The sequence below is a fragment of the Mesoplodon mirus genome (genome assembly GCF_964341445.2).
Source record: "Mesoplodon mirus genome assembly, chromosome: 17".
NCBI lineage: Eukaryota > Metazoa > Chordata > Mammalia > Artiodactyla > Ziphiidae > Mesoplodon > Mesoplodon mirus.
In genome coordinates, this window is record NC_138993.1 from 20663896 (window position 1) to 20682474 (window position 18579).

The 18579-nt window shown below is 39.5% G+C and overlaps 1 protein-coding gene across 1 annotated transcript in view; it reads left to right on the plus strand.

The window, feature by feature from the left end:
• Positions 1-224: 224 nt before the first annotated feature.
• Positions 225-18579, plus strand: part of ZC3H13 (zinc finger CCCH-type containing 13) — a 136508-nt gene continuing 118153 nt past the window's right edge. The window contains exons 1-4 of the transcript XR_014291681.1: positions 225-379; positions 13677-13752; positions 15379-15503; positions 17048-17156. The gene's annotated coding sequence lies outside the window, so the exon portion shown is untranslated. The remainder of the gene's footprint in view (positions 380-13676; positions 13753-15378; positions 15504-17047; positions 17157-18579) is intronic.

Below are 18579 nucleotides of genomic sequence, written 5' to 3' on the forward strand. Positions count from 1 at the left end.
GTCAATACTCTATGGCTACGGTTCTTCAACAAACAAGGCACGTTTCCACTGTATTACTATCCTTTTATTCTTGGCCTCATCTTCCCTGAAGAGTTAAATATTTTCTAGATAGTCTACAATGAGAATAACAACTCTCATCATACTTTCTTTTTGAGGGTGGGAATGGAAGCGAAGTCGATTGAGCACCGAAATGACAGGGAACATGCCATTATATTTTAACCAGTGTGCAAAGAAGGCTCTTAAGTAATCAGCTATCTCTTCCCTTCTCTTCAGAGAGTTTTGTTTTATAGCAAATCGCTGTGGGGATGAAGCTTTATAGCTTTGGAGTCCTTGTGGCCACCATCCTGTTCTGTGAGCAGCATGCCTTCGCATTTCAGAGGTAACCCGCTAGAATCCTAGATGGTGGTGGGTCGTTTCCCCCACTTGTTTGCCCCTCATGGAATCCAGTCAGTGCATTGGACTGGGGAGCAAAACATTCAAGTCTGAAGGTCAGCTCTTTCTGAAACTTTCCATGTTGCCCTTCCAAATTGTAGATGTCAGTATAATAAGGATCTCACTGGATCTAGGGTCTTTTTTTTCTTTTCTGGCTCTAGTTTTATTACTGAGAAAACTCTGGATGATATGTATATTCAGTAGCTATGAAAATTAAAGAAATAGACTCTTGATTTTTTAAAATATGTAATTATTTACACCTTAACACTTCACGTGATTTATGTTTTTCTTGTCTTCACATATACTATGCATTGACTATGGATAATTTGTTTTTTTCTTGTACATAGAACATGGGAGGGAGAAGAGGATAAAGGTATCAGATAGGAGGTTTGGGTTGTGCACGGGTGTTCAGCATGGAATAGGAAAGGAAGAATAGTTGTGTTATAAAGAACACACACATGAACATATCTAGTTCTTATTTTGCTTGGTAGAGTGAATCCCTTAGGATTTTCTACTATAAACCACTGACAGAACACAAACAAACTCATGCCCTAGCATATATAAAACATGGTGTAAATAGTTTTGAGGCTATATGTATTATTGTAATTCATTAGTCAACTTTTAGGCTTTTCAAAATTGATATTGTTTCCTTTGGAATTATCTTTTTTTCCTGTTGTTTTTTTCTATGATCCTTTTCTCCTCCAGTTGTCTCTGATATGTATTCCTATCCTCAGTGAATGGCAAAGAGGGAAGGGACATACCAGGGGCGGGGAAAATTCTGCCAAAAAAACTGAGTCATAAAGAGCCATAGGACAGCATTTAAGAAAATAGAGTTTGGGAATTTCCTGGCAGTCCAGTGGTTAGGACTCGGCACTTTCACTGCTGAGGGCCCGAGTTCAATCCCCAATCGGGGAACTAAGATCCCACAAGCTGCACAGCGCAGCCACAAAATAAAGTTTGACTTGTGAGTTGGAAGCTGTGTTTGCCCATCATTACTAAACTAAGAATAGTTGGTTGATTCCTTTTTGTTGAATATAATCACCGAGTATCAAGTAACGAATTTCATCACCAAATGATTGTTACTGAAATTGACACGGGAGACAAATTGCTAGGAGAATTGGTGACTTATGTCTCTATGTATTGTCAATAAATCAGATGGCTATGATTTCTAAGGTTCTTGCTAGTTCTAATATTGAATTACTTGGCAGTTGGCTTTAATTAAGGGTAAAGGAGAGGGAAGGAGAAAAACTGCTCTCAACATGTCCAACCTGGACACTGTAGGCAATGGCAGTGTCATTGCCAGAGAGGGAAAGGGGAGGAAGTGAGCGATTATTTAGCATCTGTGTTGTCCCAGGCACTGAGATAGGCATTTAGAAATGTTAACCTGTTAAGTGCCCACAATCCTCCAGTCTTTTTTACTGACATTTTACAGAGGAGGAAAATAAGCCTCAGGGAGAATAACATTGGCTCCAAATCAAACAACAAATGTTGAGTTTGTATTCAACCCCATTTCCACCTCATTTCTACTCTTTTCACTGCACAGCATTTCCTCTAAAAATTAAAGAAATTAGGAAGAGAGCCAGTTTGAAGGGAGGTCAGATTTCATCACAGTGAATTGGCAGAGACAGGCAGTCTGGAAGGTAACCTGGAAGAGAGGCCGGGGCTACAAGTCCGGTCTCAAGGTCCTCACTACGGCAGGTCTAAAGGTGGCTTCAGCGGCAGCCTGGCACAAGCATCGTCACAGGTGGCTGTGTCAGAGGTTAGCAGGCTCACCTACAGACCACCATCTGCATCATATAGTAAACTAAAATCCTTGATAAGACAACCACTAGCAAGATATACCAAAGCTTGACCATGTTGCTGCAAAACGAATAAGCTTGTAACAGTTCAGTGGAACTAGACATTAGGCAAATAAAGGAAATACACAGAAAGAAAATAGTAAGAAATGAATGAGAAAAATTCCCTCATGCATGGCTCTTCTTACTATTTTTTGCTTCAGCATATGCTTTGAAGTCTGCTTGATACCTATGCTTGAAGAGAGGGGTGAGACTATGACTATATTTTAATCAAATAATATCATGTTGAAAATATTTAATACTTTGTACCTATCGTAACGGTCCCCATGTACTGGGGAAGGGGACTGCAGCTTTGTGGGCAGATGCATATCTGATTCCTGGGTCCCATTCCTCCACTAGAAATAAAATCGCAAACTCTGCTTTCTGTGAGTAAAAATAATTCTTTTTTTTTTTTTACCAAATGTTTCTGAGCATTGCCTTTCCACGAATTGCCTATTACCAAAGCTAAAAGAAAAATCTAATTTTATTCAGGGCGACAGACTTTGATGAATTATTTCTGGGGGTAAAAAATATAACCCCTCCTAAAAAGAGCTAAGGGTCTGGCTTTTTTTTTTTTTTTTTTTTTTGTGGTACGTGGGCCTCTCACTGTTGTGGCCTCTCCCATTGTGGAGCACAGGCTCTGGATGCGCAGGGTCAGCGTCCATAGCTCACGGGCCCAGCCGCTCCGTGGCATGTGGGATCTTCCCAGACCGGGGCACGAACCTGTGTCCTCTGCATCGGCAGGCGGACTCTCAACCACTGCGCCACCAGGGAAGCCCCTGTCTTTTTTTAAAGCTGCTCTTTGTTATTGTTTTCTTGTCATGATCATTTTCCTAATAGCACTTTGTGTTCGGACAATCAATGGCTGATCTGCAGTGGCATTTTGATAAATCTCATCAGTAAAATGCTCTGGAATGAAAACAAAAAAAAGTTTTAAAGGCATAAATACCATATGTCAAAGAGAAAGACAGCCAAAAAAAAAAAAAAAGAAGTCTCCATGTTCACTTGATTTTAAAGGCCAAACACTATAAAGGGTAAAAATAAAATACTAGCAAGAATCTTGTAAACAGTCATTAATTGCATTGTGCTCTGATTACCTAAGTGTGGCCAGTCAGCTGAGGCTATTTATTTGGAAAGAAGATGAAATAGGACGAAAAGAAGGAAAAGGAGTTGGAGGAGAGTGGAGGAGGCTTTTGAATTATTAATAGACCACAGGAAGAGTTCCTTTTGTTGACTTCATATACTGTCTGCCACCTGGAGACCAGCTTGTTCTCTTTCACTTAGCTCCTACTGATATATTACTTTCATCTTAGAGAACAGGGCACTAGAACAGGGCTTTAAAATGCTGTAATGCATAAAACAAAACTGCAGCCTTGGGCTATATTCCATTGTTCAGAGCCATCTCACCAGTTTTTTAAATTCAAAAATAATCTTTCAGAGCTATGGCAAGTGTGAATCATCCCTGTAAACCATAGCAGGGAACAGACCTTGAGGACCATAATCATATTCTTAGAGGGGAAGCAGCTGAGGAAATGTTGCCTAAGTATTAAAAGCTCAGGAGCTGGAGAGTTGAGTTGAAACCTCAGGTCTGCTACTTGCGAGTCATGCAGTCTTGAACAATTTGAGCCCTCCTTGAGCCTCGTTTTACTTTTTGTGTAAAGTGACCTGTTATTTCACTGTGCTTGTATTTTTAACTTTATTTTTGGTGCAAGCCTTTTTTCTTCCTAAATGGTTATTGGTTACATCTGTAACTGTATCCCTTCAGAGTCATCATCAAAACACATCTTTACAAAACAGAAATAGATACAGATGTAGAAAACAAACTTATGGTGGGGGGAAGGGGGGAGGTGTAAATTGGGAAATTGGGATTGACATATACACACTACTATACATAAAATAGATAATAAGGACCTACTGTATAGCACAAGGAAGTCTACTCAATACTCTGTAATGACCTATATGGAAAAAGAATCTAAAAAAGAGTGGCTATATGTATATATATAACTGATTCACTTTGCTGTACACCTGAAACTAACACAACATTGTAAATCAACTTTACTCCAATAAAAATGAAAACAAACACACAAAAAAACCCCACACCTTTATTTTTCATCTCCCATTGCCCCAATATATTCTATGTGGCAGAGTACTCTTTCCCTGCCCTTGCATGGAAAGTTAGAAAATTCTATGGCTTTTTAGCCCACTCTTAAATAGTTGGTAGTCCTTGGGTCATGTTGAAATGCAAACCTCAATTCAGAAACTAGACTGTCTACTCCAACCAAGGCATTATTCAAATATCTCAATCTTTGTAGGAAAACAACTCCTCACACCTCTCCACACACACACACACCTGACTCCTTTTCTCATTAGTCCTTTTCTTGGGTTTAACTTCTTAGAGATTTCTGAGATTCCCTTGCTGGGAAATTCTGCAGACCAGGATAGAGGCAGCTGTTTCTAGGTAGCCACTTGTGACTCCATCTTTCATTCTAAGAATTTTGCCTTCACCTCCAGGTTCTTGCTGCTGTGAGCTCTCCACCCCTTTAGGTGGCGCTATTGGACGGCATCTGAGCCATAACGAGTACATAACATGAAGTGCCTTTTCTTCTGATATTAATGGCTAATCTAGTCAACTGGAGGCCAGCCCATGCAGGTTTAGCTTTCTCAGGAGCAAGTCAGGCACCGGTGCTTGTGTCAGTTAAACTTGAGGGAACATGCTTTAGACTCACCCATCCTCCTCCCCTCTAGGCTGAGTTGAAGGAAGTAACATCCCCAAACTTCATCCCCTTTGGGAGAGTGGGGATTCACAGAATCGCAACAATTTGATGCAAAGAAATATACTCACAAATTCTCCCCCTGTCTCCCCTCTGACCACTTTTCACATCCTCTCTCTGACTTAAGGGGGCACGGAGCCAGGAAACTGATTGGAAAAAATGGTAAGCTCTGCATAAGGTGATCTTGTTACCGAATGAGATGTGAGCTCCCCCCCTCTTGGGGCCCCGGCTGAACCGAAGTCCCCCTGGCTGGGTCAGGGAGCTCTTTCCGGCTCAGGTTTGTGCTGCCAATGATGAAAGTGTTTGGTGCAAGCAAGACAGGCTTTTACTCAATGGCCAGAGAACGGAGAAGGGGAGCTCCTGCTCTAAAGGTATCTTCTCCCAGAAGGGAGGGCACTAATGGAATTTTAAGGGTTAGCAGGCAGAGAGGTCATCAGGGCTCGAGGAAGGGGGCGGAGACTTCCAGGGGCAGCCAGGCATGCGCAGTCTTCCATGCTCCTTTGCACACGGCACAAACTGCCAGCAGAGTACAAATCCCCCCTTAGGGCGGAGATATAAGCATGGTTATGAAGCAAAGCGCCTTCTCTGACACCTCCAGGTTTCATCTACGTAGGTGTGTTCCTGTGGTCAAGTCAGAGCCGGTTCGGGGCGGTTGACCATTGTGTATCTCTCAAAGTACAGCTGCAAAACATCTCTGCCGAACACCAGGTACTTTTGAAACAAACACAGAGATAAATCAAGTTCAGGAAACCAGTGACCTTTAGCCTATTTTGCCCTCTATCTAGGATCTAGCTAGTTCAGTCTGGTTTTGTTGTGGGCCTTTGCAGCATCCTGTTAATAAAACCCAACTAGCCTGTGTGGTTAAAACCAGTTTCTATGCCTGGGCTTCATAGTCTCTGACTGACCCCATCTCATTATTTGATTCTGTTGTGTTGGCACTTTTGTCAAACTTGAGATAGGAAGAATCCAGCTCACCACAGTTTGAACTTGGACATACTAATATATTTTATGGTAAATTTATATCCCCATAATTGTACTCCTCCACATTTCCTAATTTATTTTTGTATTTCCTCAATTTTTTTTCTCCTTAAGAAAGAGACCCATTTAGATAACACATTTTTTACCTTTACATTTTCTTTCCCCTTCTGTTGACTAACTTTGTTACTTTCTTGTCTTCTAATACATTTGCAAAACGCCCAAGCATCTTATCTTATAGTCAACACAAAATTTCCTTTATGCGGAATTGAAATTCAGCCTCTATTTTTTTAACTTTTTATTTTATATTGGAGTATAATTGATTAGCAGTGCCGTGTCAGTTTCAGGTGTACAGCAAAGTGATTCAGTTATACATATACATGTATCTATTCTTTTTCAAATTCTTTTCCCATTTAGGTTGTTACATAATACTGAGCAGAGCTCCCTGTGCTATACAGCAGGTCCTTGTTGATTATCCTTTTTTTTTAAAATAGATCTTTATTGGAGTATAATTGCTTCACAATACTGTGTTAGTTTCTGTGGCACAACAAAGCGAATCAGCCATATGCATACACTTGTCCCCATATCTCCTCCCTCTTGAGCCTCCCTCCCACCCTCCCTATCCCACACCCCTCTAGGTCATCCCAAAGTACCGAGCCCATCTCCCTGTGCTGGGCTGCTGCTTCCCACCAGCCAACTATTTTACATTCCGTAGTGTATATATGTCGATGCTACTCTCACTGCGCGCCAGCTTCGCCCTCCCACCCCATGTCATCCAGTCCATTCTCTATGCCTACCTCTATGCCCTGCCACTAGGTTTATCAGTACCATTTTTTCTTTTTAGATTCCATATATATGCTTTAGCATATGGTATTTGTTTTTCTCTTTCTGACTTACTTCCCTCTGTATGACAGACTCTAGGTCCATCCACCTCACTACAAATAACTCAATTTCGTTTCTTTTTATGACTGAGTAATATTCCACTGTATATATGTGCCACATCTTCTTTATCCATTCATCTGTTGATGGACACGTAGATTGGTTCCATGTCCTGGCTATTGTAAATAGTGCTGCAGTGAACATTGTACATGTCTCTTTTTGAATTATGGTTTTCTCAGGGTATATGCCCAGTAGTGGGATTGCTGGATCATATGGTAGTTCTATTTTTAGGTTTTTAAGGAACCTCCATACTGTTTTCCATAGTGGTTGTATCAATTTACATTCCCACCAACAGTGCAGGAGGGTTCCCTTTTCAGCACACCCTTTCCAGCATTTATTGTTTCTAGCTTTTTTGATAATGGCCATTCTGACTGGTGTGAGGTGATACCTCATTGTAGTTTTGATTTACATTTCTATAATAATTAGTGATGTTGAGCATCTTTTCATGTGCCTGTTGGCCATCTGTATGTCTTCCTTGCTGAAATGTCTATTTAGGTCTTCTGCCCATTTTTTAACTGGGTTGTTTGTTTTTTTGATATTGAGCTCCATGAGCTGTTTGTATATTTTGGAGATTAATACTTTGTCTGTTGTTTCATTTGCAAATACTTTCTCCCATTCTGAGGGTTGTCTTTTTCTCTTGTTTATGGTTTCCTTTGCTGTGCAAAAGGTTTTAGATTTAATTAAGTCCCATTTGTTTATTTTTGCTTTTATTTCTGTTACTCTAGGAGGTGGATCAAAACAGATCTTGCTGCGGTTTATTTCAAAGAGTGTTATTCCTATGTTTTCCTCTAAGAGTTTTATACTGTCTGGTCTTACATTTAAGGCTTTATTTAATCCCTTTGGAGTTTACTTTTGTGTATGGTGTTAGGTAGCATTCTAATTTCATTCTTTTACATGCAGCTGTCCAGTTTTCCCAGCACCACTTATTGAAGAGGCTGTCTTTTCTCCATTGTATGTTCTTGCCTCCTTTGTCATAAATTAGGTGCCCATATGTGGATGGGTTTATCTCTGGGCATTCTATCCTGTACCATTGATCTATATTTCTGTTTTTGTGCCAGTACCACACTGTCTTGATTACAGTAACTTTGTGGTATAGTTTGAAGTCAGGGAGGCTGACTCCTCCAACTCCATTTTCTTTCTCAAGATTGCTTTGGCTGTTTGGGGTCTTTTGCATTTCCATACAAATTGTAAGATTTTTTGCTCTAATTCTGTGAAGAAATGCCATTGGTAGTTTGATAGGGATTGTATTGAATCTGTAGATTGCTTTGGGTAGTATAGTATAGTCATTTTCACAAAATTGATCCTTCCAGTCCAAGAACATGGTATATTTCTCCATCTGTTTATGTCATCTTTGATTTCTTTCATCAGTGTTTTATAGTTTTCTGAGTACAACTCTTTCGCCTCCTTAGGCAGGTTTATTCCTAGGTATTTTATTCTTTTTGTTGCAATGATAAGTGGAGTGTTTCCTTTATTTCTCTTTCTGACTTTTTCTTGTTGGTGTATAGGAATGCCAGAGATTTCTGTGCATTAATTTTGTATCCTGCAACTTTACCAAATTCATTGATAAGCTCTAGTAGTTTTCTGGTGGCATCTTTAGGACTTTCTACCAAATTCATTGATAAGCTCTGGTAGTTTTCTGGTGGCATCTTTAGGATTTTCTATGTATAGTATCATGTCATCGGCAAATAGTGACAGCTTTACTTCTTCTTTTCCAATTTGTATTCCTTTTCTTTCTTTTTCTTCTCTGATTGCTGTGGCTAGGACTTCCAAAACTATGTTGAATAAGAGTAGTGAGAGTGGACATCCTTGTCTTGTTCCTGATCCTAGTGGAAATGCTTTCAGTTTTTCACCATTGAGTATGATGCTTGCTGTGGGTTTGTCATATATGGCCTTATTATGTTGAGGTAGGTTCCCTCTATGCCCATTTTCTGGAGAGTTTTTATCATAAGTGGGTGTTGAATTTTGTCAAAAGCTTTTTCTGCATCTATTGAGATGATCATATGGGTTTTACTCCTTAATTTGTTAGTGTTCATTGATTTGCATATATTGCGTATATTGAAGAATCCTTGCATCCCTGGGATAAATCCCACTTGATCATGGTGTATGATCCTTTTAATGTGTTGTTGGATTCTGTTTGCTAGTATTTTGTTCAAGATTTTTGCATCTCTGTTCATCAGTGATATTGGTCTATAATTTTCTTTTTTGTGATATCTTTTTCTGGTTTTGGTATCAGGGTGATGGTGGCTTCATAGAATGAATTTTGGAGTGTTTCTCCGTCAACAATTTTCTGGAAGAATTTGAGAATGATCAGTGTTAGCTCTTCTCTAAATGTTTGATAGAATTTGCCTGTGAAACCATCTGGTCCTGGACTTTTGTTTGTTGGCAAATTTTTAATTACAGTTTCAATTTTGTTACTTGTGTTAGGTCTGTTCATATTTTCTAATTCTTCCTGGTTCAGTCTTGGAAAATAGTACCTTTCCAAGAATTTGTCCATTTCTTCACGGTTGTCCATTTTATTGGCATATAGTTGTTTGTAGTAGTTTCTTATAATCCTTTGTATTTCTGCAGTGTCAGTTGTGATTTCTCATTTTTCATTTCTAATTTTATTGAGTTACATCCTCTCCCTTTTTTTCTTCATGAGTCTGGCTAAGGGTTTATCAATTTTATCTTCTCAAAGAACCAGCTTTTAGTGTTATTGATCTTTGCTATTGTTTTCTTTGTTTCTATTTCATTTATTTCTATTCTGATCTTTATGATTTCTTTCCTTCTACTGACTTTGGGTTTTCTTTGTTCTTCTTTCTCTAGTTGTTTTAAGTATAGGGTAGATTGTTTATTTGAGATTTTTCTTGTTTCTTGAGGTGAGATTGAATTGCTATAAACTTCCCTCTTAGAACTGCTTTGTTGCGTCCCATAGGTTTTGGGTTGTCATGTTTACATTGTCATTTGTTTCTATGTATTTTTTTATTTCTTCTTTGATTTCTTCAGTGATCTCTTGGTTATTTAGTAGCACACTGTTTAGCCTCCATGTATTTGTGTTTTATACAGTTTTTCCCTGTAATTGATTTCCAACCTCATAGTGTTGTGGTCAGAAAAGATGCTTGATACAATTTCAGTTACCTTGAATTTTCTGAGGCTTGATTTGTGACCCAAGATGTGATCTATCCTGGAGAATATTCCATGTGCACTTGAGAAGAAAGTGTAATCTACTGTTTTTGGATGGAATGTCCTATAAATATCAATTAAATCTATCTGGTCTATTGTGTCATTTAAAGCTTGTGTTTCCTTTTTTATTTTCTGTTTGGATGATCTGTCCACTGGTGTAAGTGGGGTGTTAAAGACCCCTACTATTATTGTGTTACTGTCGATTTCCTGTTTTATAGCTGTTAGCAGTTGCCTTATGTATTGAGGTGCTATGTAGGATGCATATATATTTATAATCGTTATATCTTCTTCTTGGATTGATCCCTTGATCATTAAGTAGTGTCCTTCCTTGTCTCTTGTAACATTCTTTATTTTAAAGTCTATTTTATCTGATATGAGTATTGCTACTCCAGCTTTCTTTTGATTTCCATTTGCATGGAATATCTTTTTCCATCCCCTCACTTTCAGTCTGTATGTGTCCCTAGGTCTGAAGTGGGTCTCTTGTAGACAGCATATAGATGGGTCTTGTTTTTGTATCCATTCAACAAGCCTGTGTCTTTTGGTTGGAGCATTTAATCCATTCACATTTAAGGTAATTATCAATATGTATGTTCCTATGACCATTTTCTTAATTGTTTTGGGTTTGTTTTTATATGTCCTTATCTTCTCTTGTGTTTCCCACTTAGAGAAGTTCCTTTAGCATTTGTTGTAGAGCTGGTTTGGTGGTGCTGAATTCTCTTAGCTTTTGCTTGTCTGTAAAGCTTCTGATTTCTCCATCGAATCTGAATGAGATCCTTGCTGGGTAGAGTAATCTTGGTTGTAGGTTCTTCCCTTTCATCACTTTAAGTATATCATGCCACTCCTTTCTGGCTTGTAGAGTTTCTGCTGAGAAATCCGCTGTTGACCTTATGGGAGTTCCCTTGTATGTTATTTGTCATTTTTCCCTTGCTGCTTTCAATAATTTTTCTTTGTCTTTAGTTTTTGCCAATTTGATTACTATGTGTCTCGGCATGTTTCTCCTTGGGTTTATCCTGTATTGGACTCTCTGTGCTTCCTAGACTTGGGTGGTTATTTCCATTCCCATATTAGGGAAGTTTTCGACTATAATCTCTTCAAAGGTTTTCTCGTGTCCTTTCTCTCTCTCTTCTCCTTCTGGGACCCCTATAGTACGAATGTTGTTGCATTTAATGTTGTCCCAGAGGTCTCTTAGGCTGTCTTCATTTCTTTTCATTCTTTTTTCTTTATTCTGTTCCACAGCAGTGAATTCCACCATTCTGTCTTCCAGGTCACTTATCTGTTCTTCTGCCTCAGTTATTCTGCTATTGATTCCTTCTAGTGTATTTTTCGTTTCAGTTATTGTATTGTTCATCTCTGTTTGTTTGTTCTTTAATTCTTCTAGGTCTTTGTTAAACATGTCTTGCATCTTCTCAATCTTTGCCTCCATTCTTTTTCCGAGGTTCTGGATCATCTTCACTATCGTTATTCTGAATTCTTTTTCTGGAAGGTTGTCTATCTCCACTTCATTTAGTTGTTTTTATGGGGTTTTATCTTGTCCGTTCATCTGGGACATAGCCCTCTGCCTTTTCATCTTGCCTGTCTTTCTGTGAATGTGGTTTTTGTTCCACAGGCTGCAGGATTGTAGTTCTTCTTGCTTCTGCTGTCTGCTCTCTCATGGATGAGGCTGTTTTCTCCTTCTTTTAACACTTATAAGTTTCCTTTTGCTTTCGAACTGATTTTTTTACAAAAATGGGATAATATTTCTTACAATTATCCACTCACTTCTTGCTTCTTTCTCTTAATGAATCATGTAAATCTCCCCCAAGTTAACTATTTTAACTAACTCTTTCTTTATAATGGCTACAAAACATTCTAGAATGTGGAGACATCACCAACATTCAACAATTCTGTTACTGATAAGCGCTCATGTGGTTCCCAGTTATTGTTACTATGAATCATCTTGTGATACATATCCTTGGACATATGTCATTTATCACTGGTTGAATAGTTTACGCTTAACTGTAGCAGTGATTGGCACCAAATCTCTGAATCTATTGTTTCTGGGAGCTCCTCTTTCTCTTTTTTGATAATCAAGTCTCCATAGGCTTATTTCCAGAGTTTAGAATCTTTTAATCAGGCTTTCCAAAATAAACTATCCTCCACTCTGGCATCAAAATTATTCTTGTAAATCACAAGTCAAATGATGTCACTTTCTTAACTCCTAATTGCCTGCTAGATAAAGGCCAAATTTCTCAGCGTGCATTGGAAAACTTCTCTAGGGGAGAACTAACATAAGTTTCCAAACTCACTTCTATCATTCTTCTCTTGCCCTAAACACCTAAATCCTACACTTGGCAAAAATAAACAGCTTGCCGTTTCCCCAACAATGCCCTTTTGTCTCTTGCCAGTCTGCCATTACACTGCTTACTTACCCAGTTACCTCTTCCATGAAGCCTTTGCTCATAATGACAAGCAGAAATTATCATAACCTTTTGTCTTCTGGAGTTCTCAGTGCATGTTTTTGTTTTATTTTTTTTATTTTTTTTATTTTTTTAAATTTTATTTATTTTTGCTGTGTTGGGTCTTCGTTTCTGTGCAAGGGCTTTCTCCAGTTGCGGCAAGTGGGGGCCACTCCTCATCGCGGCACACGGGCCTCTCACTATCGCGGCCTCTCCCGTTGCGGAGCACAGGCTCCAGACGCGCAGGCTCAGTAGTTGTGGCTCACGGGGCCAGTTGCTCTGCGGCATGTGGGATCTTCCCAGACCAGGTCTTGAACCCGTGTCCCCTGCACTGGCAGGCAGATTCTCAACCACTGCGCCACCAGGGAAGCCCTGTTTTATTTTTTAAATAAAATTTTATTTGAAATATTTTTAGATTTACAGAAAGGTTTCAAAGATATTACAGAGAGTTTCTCTATACCATGCACCCAGTTTCGCCTGTTGTTAGCATTTTATATTATCATGGTATATTTGTCAAAAGCAAGAAACCAACATTGGCACACTACTCTTTTTTTTTTTTTTTTTTGCGGTATGCGGGCCTCTCACTGTTGTGGCCTCCCCCGTTGCGGAGCACAGGCTCCGGACGCGCAGGCTCCGCGGCCATGGCTCACGGGCCCAGCCGCTCCGCGGCATGTGGGATCCTCCCAGACCGGGGCACGAACCCGTATCCCCTGCATCGGCAGGCGGACTCTCAACCACTGCGCCACCAGGGAGGCCCTGGCACACTACTCTTAACAAAACTGCAGGCTTTCTATAGATTACACCAGTTTTTCCACGATTCTGTTCCAAGACCCAATCCAGGATACAGTGTTTCATCATATTGCAGATGTTCAATTTCTTGAGTGACATTGTTTTATATACATTGTCCAGTGTTTTATTTGTTTCAAGCAGGAGCGTAAACTTGGTCCCTGTTTCTCCATCTTGACTGGAAGCAAAATCTAAGGTTATTTTAAAATCTGTGGTGAGATCCTCTTTTCTTTCAACATTTTGTTTCCTTTTTACAATTTCCTAGAAGCACCTCCCAATATAATTTATGTTATTTTCACTTTTTATTTAAGATCAAAATCCTGTTTTATTTTTTCCCCCAGTGGCCAGGTTTTATCTGCTCTTCCTAGAACCTCCAGGCAAGTTCAAATTCTGCAGAATACTACTACAACATATGAGGTAACTTCTCCCTCATTTATCTTCTTGTTGTTTATATTTTATACAAGTCTGGTGTGCCATGTTCTCTCCTATATGTCGTCTGACTTATATACAGCTGGTGTAAACCTCTTCCTTGTAGCCTTCTCCTCCTTCCCATAATCACATGATTTTACTGGTTCCCCAAGTCAAACTTTCTTCATTTATGCTATTGGCTTTTCAGCGAATTACATGACAGTACCTAGGCATTGAAAGTGTGAACTTACTGGTTCATTCCTGGGTTTCAGCACCAAAAAATAAAGGGGGGGGGAGTACTTACAAAAATGCTACAGTAACAGAAATCCAATAGATCTTTGTTTAAAAAGCAATAATACTTAACCAAGGTGTAAGCACCAAAAACACAAAGGAAAATTTATTGAAATTGTCATGCCTGGGACTCAACTCCCCAGAAAATAGAAAACTGATACCTTACAAAATATCCTGATAGAATATTGATGGCTCCATGGTTGCTGGGTTAGGGCTCTCTGAGAAGCAGAGGTCAAAACTATATTAGAGATGTGAGAGACTTGTTATGGGGGCTGCTTGTGAAGGATGAAGAGGAGGGAGCTGGAGGTGGCAGGGAGTACCCACAGACCATCAGGCAGCTCTGACATGTGTGCAAGGAGGGTTGTGCGTGGACAACCTCTAGACCACAGGGCAGTCCCAATGAAGGTTTGGCTGGACCATGATAAGTCCTTAAGCCGAAGACATCTGTAAGAGGAAACCCTAATCTAGCAGGAATGGGGCTGCAATAATACACCCGCAATGCTCTGTCATTGGCTGGCTGCAGCCCTGGAGAAGCCAGGGGGGAATCAAGAGGGACAACAGCGGGGAAGGTTAGTGAACTAAGCCTCTCCCAACAGAAGAGCTGCCCGGCGCGTCCTCACAGCCACCACACCGTGGACAGAGGAAATACTGCCAGAGGAAGCATCTGAGATTCAGGACTTAGATCTTGTTCTGCCACTTCTTGGCGTGTGATTTTAGGCAACTTAGCTTCGAGCCTTAATTTCTTCATCTGAACAATGAAAATAATAACACCTGCTTAGTTTATGGCAAGATGTTGTTATAATGATCAAAGGCAATGAGTGTGAAAGTGCTTTAAAAAAAGCTCAGTAAAATAGAAAAAAAAATGTAAATATTATGTATGGGAATACATTTCCCAAAGGCAATTAGATTAAAGAAAAGGAACACTAACATCATAATAGTATCAAGGATATGGAATTTTTATTAAAGAAAAGCAACATTTAATCAACTTTCTTTCTAGACAAACTTTCATTTCTCTTTAAACATTTGACATACACATCCAGTTCTACAGTTGGACCATAAATATATTCATTCATGAATTCATTCATTAGTTCATTGCCTCGCCAAATATTTATTGAGTACCTAGTAAGTTCCAGGCCCTCTTTAACCACTTGGGGTTACAGAAAAGAATAAAACAAGCCCCCTGTAAAATAAATGTTTCCACTACCACATGTGTAAATGGGGACCAGTGACCAGGAATGTCTTTTTTATTTCCCTTATAAAAACCCTTTTATGGCTTTAGCTACAGACGAGAATGATGTGAAAAACTGTCTTTGTTTTTATCAATTTTCCCCCTTGAAACTGCAGATTGTCCTCTGGCAGCCAGTAACAGCTGAATTTATTACGAAGAACAAAGAAGTCCATTTTTTTGTGAATGCGTCTGATGTAAGCAACGTGAAAGCCCATTTAAATGAGAGCAGAATTCCGTTCAGGTAGGCATGATTCCATATTTACTGAGCAGCTGTTCTAAGCACCTATGATGCATTTTACTAGTGATTGTGTCGTTGCTTCCTGGAAAAATAAATACTTACATTAAACATGACAACATGGACATCTCTGGAACGGATTGGTGATGAAGCCCAAGGGGCTAGCTCTGTGACCCTGGACAAGTGGTTTACCTCTCATGACCTTGGTCCCTTATCTGAAAAGCACTGTTAGACTCAACGAGCTGAGGAGCCTCTTACCATTCCTCCCAGTTCCTTCCTTTTTATAGTCCCTCTACTCTGTGCCTGGACTTGGGGAGCAAAATTGTCATTCACTTTAGTAGGCTTTGTGGTATCTCTTGAAAAAGCAGCTGCTGAAGGAGATTTTGCTTCCTTCACAAGGTCAGTGAACATTCTGGAATGTCTGGCCCTAAACTAAAATTTGCATCAGGTATGATTTCTGTTCAGAGTCCATGCCTTCTTCCTTTTGGAGTCTCCTGTCCACATCTCCTTTCTGTATCCATTGCCCAAGCGCCAGTGTCCCTCTACTGCCCTGACACTTCCTGGAGGCCATGCTGTCTTCTGTGTATCAATGGGCAACCTTTGGATAATACACTATGATTATTATTAATAATATGTTATTGGTGTTTCCTGCCTTCCAGGAAAGGTGCTGAGCCTTTCTATACATTGTATCATTTAATCCTTATTTAATCCTGTGAGGTAAATACTATCCTCATTGTGTGTATGAAAAAAATTTGCAGATTTTCAAAGGAATTTCTCAAGGTCAGCCAGCTAGAACGTGGCAGAGCTAGGAGTCATACTCAGACCTTTCTGATGTCAAAGGCTTGGCTTTTACCCCCTGACCTAAGCAAAAGTAAAGAAAGCTTTATTAGAATGACAGCTAACTTTCAATTGTTCATCCCAGGTGACAGAATGGCTTCAGTCTGTCTTAATTAAGATGTTTGTGCCTAGTTGACTGTGTGATCCTTTGCAAGAGAAATTAAATGAGATCACTTTCCTGTACCTTCCCTATTCCTGTGCTCTTATTTCTCTAGAGATTTGACCAACTTTGGCCATGCAGAACCTATACATGCATATATATACCTATACATGCATCTGGTGTAGGTCAGTGACTCACAGGGAAAAATAAAAAGAAAAGGCTTTCTGCTTCTCCTCGGTCCTTAACTGAAAACAGAATAATACAATGTTCCTCTGGATTGAAGAACATTGTCCATTAACCTGTATGTTCACATAAAACACACTAATGAGTCACAGTTGAGAAATGTTCATAATGTTGGAGAAGGGGTGAGATTTTGGAGGCCCTGAAAACATACCCCATAGGAGCCACTATCCCTCCAATGCCCATGAGGCTCTACCCAGAGCACTTGTGTATTTCAGCTTATCATAATGTTAGCTGGCGGTGTTTTCACCTTGTGCTTGTTAGATTTCTTAGTGACTTTTCCCCCTTGCTCACCTGCTGTGCCTGCAATGGGCCATGCAGGAAAATCAGAGCCCTCTTTGGCAACCAGCTCATGCCCTGTTTCATAACCCAGGGTCCTGTTGGAAAATGTGGAAGATCTTATCCAGCAGCAGACTTCCAATGACACCATCAGCCCCCGGGCCTCCACCTCCTACTATGAGCAGTATCACTCACTAAATGAGGTAAGCTGTCACGTTTCTCTCAAAAATTCCTATTTTCGTTTAACGAGCATTGCCATTTCAGCCATGGGAAATTATTAGAGAATCATAATTGGTGGAAGAGGGTGAAAAAAAATCACAATTAGGTTGATTATACAGAAGTAATTCATCCTTTTGTAGATATCTTCCCTGGGAAGATGGCATCATATTTTGGAAATTGCCTCTAAGCAGCCTGTTTGTCCATAGCTAGGAGTATCTCTGTTAGGAGTAACACTGCATTCTAAGGAACAACAGGAAATTAAAAATAGGGCCTTTTTATTGAAACTGCCACAAAAAAATTAACAGTCCAATTAATCATGTCTCCTTAGACCATTATCTTAATTGTACTCTTACTGAATAATCGCCATATTATCTCACTGAATTAAAGGAATTTATTCACTTATATTTAGTACACAATAAAGTATTTAAGTGCATTTTATTCCTCTCAGAAAGAACCTATTTAAGTAATAATAGTAATAATAATAATGTTGGTAATGCCTGTGTTTTAATTTTTAAGAAATTGGTTTTTTTCCTATTAGTACTTATAGGTTCTGATTTTTCTAGAGGGAACCTAAGCAATATATCAATGTTCAGTTGGCCTCAGTAAGCTTTCGCATCATACTCTAAAAGCCATTTCGCCATATTTGTTAGTTGAACCCCTTGGAGCACTTTCTTTTCAATATAATATACTCCAAGTAGTACAAATCCCTTGATACCTTCTATTCTTTCATAGGCATATGCTGCTATATTCCTTAATACAAGTATTTTTATCATCTTTGGCTAGGTGCCCAGAAACTGTTAAGAACCATATCCATATTTTTAAGACATCTAAGGCTTAAGTAATGAGAAAGTTTTCTATTGAATCTTCAAAAGCATCTGTTCTTTTCCAGTTAGTTACACCAGAACTCAGTGTGCTTCTAGAATGGATGTACCTGGCTGGTTGACGGGGATCTTACAATTGCAGCCCTCTCCTTTCTCTCTCCTACCTTGCCTCTGTCTATTCTACCTAGACCACCTCCCTCCAGCCTCCTACATCAGCCCTGCATCAGCAAACTTGAGGTCCAGAGTGGAGAGGCTGGGTAGGCACAGTTTGCAAATGGAGAATCTAACTATGTCAATGCTGTGTTGGGTTTGGTGGGAAGAGTGGAATGCCTTAAACAGAGGTATTTAAAAACATTTTTCTGGGAATTCCCTGGCAGTCTAGTGGTTAGCACTCCGTGCTTTCACTGCCGAGGACCCACATTCAATCCCTGGTTGCAGAACTAAGATCCTACAAGCCACATGGTGTAGCCTAAATAAATAAATAAAGGATATGAACATTAAAAAAATTTTTTTTTCTGGTATATTTTAAATACTTTGTTCAAAGGGCTTATTTTTTTCTTACCCTCACCCCAAGAAAGAGTTGGAA